This window comes from Pteropus vampyrus, unplaced genomic scaffold (genome assembly GCF_000151845.1).
Source record: "Pteropus vampyrus isolate Shadow unplaced genomic scaffold, Pvam_2.0 Scaffold116, whole genome shotgun sequence".
Taxonomy (NCBI): Eukaryota; Metazoa; Chordata; class Mammalia; order Chiroptera; family Pteropodidae; genus Pteropus; species Pteropus vampyrus.
Window position 1 is genome coordinate 5,254,504 of NW_011888897.1, and position 3,903 is coordinate 5,258,406.

The 3,903-nt window shown below is 37.4% G+C and overlaps 1 pseudogene; it reads right to left on the reverse strand.

Annotated features, from left to right (window-relative positions):
- Positions 1–2,612: 2,612 nt before the first annotated feature.
- On the reverse strand, positions 2,613–2,749 carry LOC111743561 (annotated as a pseudogene).
- Positions 2,750–3,903: the final 1,154 nt, after the last annotated feature.

Sequence of the window (3,903 nt, forward strand, 5' to 3'; positions counted from 1 at the left end):
TGAAGTCGCTGTAAAGATTAAATAAACTAATGTGTATAGTGCCTTAAAATTATTTAGCATCTTTTTAAAAACTCATTAAATATTAGTTTTTCTCTCATTCTCTCCTCCCTCTCCCATTCCCTTCTCTCTTCCTCTCATGTCTTCCTCTTCCTTCAGATATTAGTGTAAAAATGGCATCTGTGAGAGAGATTTCTTCAACAATGTCTAGTTGCACCTCCTTTCTATATGTGGCTTAAAAAGCTCAATTGGATTAATAGTTTTTTTTATTTTTACTTGAACTATTTTAATGTTGATGATTGACTGATGGACACTTTTAATGTTTTCTGTATATATATATATATTTTTTTTCTTTTCCTTGAACTGTTTTAATATCGACTTTTGACCTATACTCATTTTCACTGGTTTTCTGTATTCTTTCGATGAGAATTCTAATAAAAATTATTTTGGTGATCTTTTGCCTCTCCATTTCCTGCACACAAGGGGATTTTAGACTGTGTCCTGAAAACGTCTGGGCTGCCCCAGTAAGATAAATGATGTCTTTTCCTTAGAAACTGCCCACTGGCAATGCTGAGAGAGCTACATCCTCCCTGTGTTTACATATAATATGCTTGGGGAAATTTGTCAATGTAGTTATAACTTTGATGCTAGTTTAATGGATAAACATATAGAAATTATAATTTGACTTTATTACTAAAGTCTACAGAATAATTGTGGATAAGGAAAAGGACTTAGGAAGTACGCAAATGCTGAAACTTTAAAAAATTACAGAATAATTTATAGTGTATTGCTATAAAAAACAAAGAATATAGTGAACATTAGTGACACCATATTTATATCCAAGGTTATTTTATTGTAATTGAATTTGTTCTTTAAAGCCCATGCTTACCTCTGTATACCCAGATACTAGTAATATTCCGATACTTAGTAGGTATTCAAATATTTGTGAATAAATAAAAGGGGGGAAAGGGAAGGAGAAAGATAGAGGGAGGGAAATGAAAAAGTAAAAGGCCATATCACCATAAAAATATATTATATGATTAGGGAGGTAGGTTTACTGCAAGAGTGAGGAGAGTTTAATTCTGTAGCAGAGTAAATATTACTAGGCCATTCGAGATACAATGTAATGAGTGGCAGATACAAAATTACTATAGGGATCCAGAGCATGGAGAGGTCTCTAGAATCAGGGAAAGATCCATGTCAAGATTTAGAACATAAGCCCGATTTCCATAGGCAAGGATTTAAAATTAATTTATTAAGGAATTCATGAAAAGCTCAAGTGAGTGAGCAGTTCTTACAATTTTTCTAATATACAAAGTATCCTACCCTGGAGAACATATTTACTTCTAAATATCTTCACAAGTACCATTAGAAGCAGATAGTAGATTTTAATGGACACACTTACTTAGATTAATTAATTACTGCTGAGTCTCAGTGGGCTGCAATTAGCTATTACCCACGTGAGACAGGATGAGTCTAAGCTGCCAGCATGCCCATGATTTCAAGGATGGCCATGTATTTGCCCGACATCTCTCCTCTTTCATTCTTTTGTGGTTCTACTTAAACTCCAGTATTTGCCGTAACTATCACGTAACTTGTACAAAAATGGTTATCTTCAAGAAGGTAACGCAGGAGACGCAGCATCAGCCTCTCCCAATAGCAATGGACATTTAATGTGTCACCAGACACTAGCCTTTTCAGGGTTATTCGTTAGCAATTAATCTCACAGTTTATTTCTATGTAAAGTACACATAAATGTGTTGACCAGGGAAACAGAATGCTGCAAAAAACAGCGATCTCACTTGACAAGTGAATGAGTAAATTCCTGTCTCGCCGGTGGTCATGGCATAAGCAGGAGACGCAGCATCAGAAAAGAGGGAGAGTGTGAATGTGGGGCAAAACAATCCTTCCCACTTTGTTTTCCTCCCAAGTTCTTTTCAGAAGTTTCACTTCATCGGAGGTGCCACCAATAGCATTACCGTAACCAATGGAGGATAATATTCGTGGGATCTGGGTTTGGGAAGTTTAAGAAAAGCCACACATTGTCCTATACATTCAATTCCCGAATGATGCTGTGGTATTGTGAGGCGTAATAAAGAGTTCAGAATTATTCACTCATGCTTTGGATGGTCCCGGGCACTCTGAATTCATGGTTCTGATAGCAAAGCCTGATATTTTTAGTCACGATTCGGACCTCATCACGTAGGTATGTACTCTGAGTTGTCTTTGCCTGAGTAGAAATGGGCTCACACTCTCTTTTCCCACCTTTATCACCAAAGCCACTCACATCTATGTGTAAGGCATGACTGAGGGGGTGGTTTGGCCAACAGCTCTGGATCGGTGAAGGGTCCACACAGGACAGCAGAGCCAGAACCTCAGTGAGCACCAAAAAGTATGACCCTCTTGGTCATGAGCTTCAGGTTTTCTATCTCTAAACTAATTCTTAGAATCAGATCTGTCCCAGATCCTGTTCTTGCAGATTACACTATCCTTGGATTTAAAATGTGGATGGTCAAAGGGTGAGTGGGATGAGGTTTGAGAAAAATCTCTCATAATTCTACTAGATGGCTCTTCTCTTCACAACCTTCTGTAATGGAGGCTCCCAGATATATGACAAACGATGGAGGCCACTGATGCCAGGCCTCCTTACCTTTCTTTTCCCTGTTAGTTTTTATCAATACTTAAATATGAAATATTAAACTGAAAAGAACAGATACTACACTTGGTCTTAACCAAAAGGCCAAGAAGTGATGAGACCAATATAAAATAAATTAGTTGGTTTAAGGTAATAATATTAGCCCTCACGTTTCATTCATTCATTCTATAAGCTTTTTTCTCTTTTATGTGTTTAATTAAGCTTTGAGGAAAAAAAGAAATTTCTAGCCAAGAGATATAAAAGTATTCTTGGAGTACATTTTAGCAAGAAATATATAAGCAACCTATCGATCACCTAATATTAGGTTACACAATGAGGCCTCACTAAATATCGAACACTTAGTTTCTGCTTAATTAGGTTCAAAGTCCTTGTAGTGACTCACAAGGCCCCACCTGGCCTACATTTGCTCCTACTTCATCTCCTGCCCCTAGTTCATCCAATCTAGTCTCACTGAAAGCACTAAATAGGCTTCTATTTCAGAGACTCTGAAATTGCTTTGAAACTTTAGAGCCCTCTACCTAAAATACTCTTTATGGATATCTACATGCCTCACTCTCTTGTTATCTCGGGTCTCCACTAAAAAGACTAATTATCAGTGAGACCTGCCATGACAACCCTCTACAACATATTAAGTCCCTTCCTCCAGACTTCCACCACCTTATTATCCTGATTCCTTTTTCTCCATAGATAACACTTTCCATCATCTGATATACTGCGCATTCACCTGCATTTTAAAAACTTACCAATTGCCTTCCTTTACTAGAACATAAGCACCAAGAGGCCAGGAGATGGATCTGGCTCTTGTTTACTGCTTTATGACCAGGGACTAGAATTGCATCTGCCCATAGTGGACACTCAAATATTTGTTGAATGAGATGATGCTTATCTGGGACTTCCTGGCATCTATGTGTCAAGATACTGGAATTATTTATAATGACAACAAAGAATCACTTGTATTTCTCACCGTTTGAATTAACCACGCTCTAAGCATGATCTTCTCGTAACACATATAGTTTTGCTTTTCCAGTTTCCTCTCTTACAAAGGATACTGTAATGCACATCTTTGCCCATCAACTTTTATCCTAACTCTTCCTTAGGATAAATTCTTCGTTATGGAATTACTGAATCAGAAGCTCATGGGCATTTTTATGTCTTCTCAGACACATTACCAAACTGCTTCCCAGGCATGTTGTACCAGTCCGCACTCTTGTCAAACAGTAAATGTCAGAAAAAAATTTGCTTGACCTTTT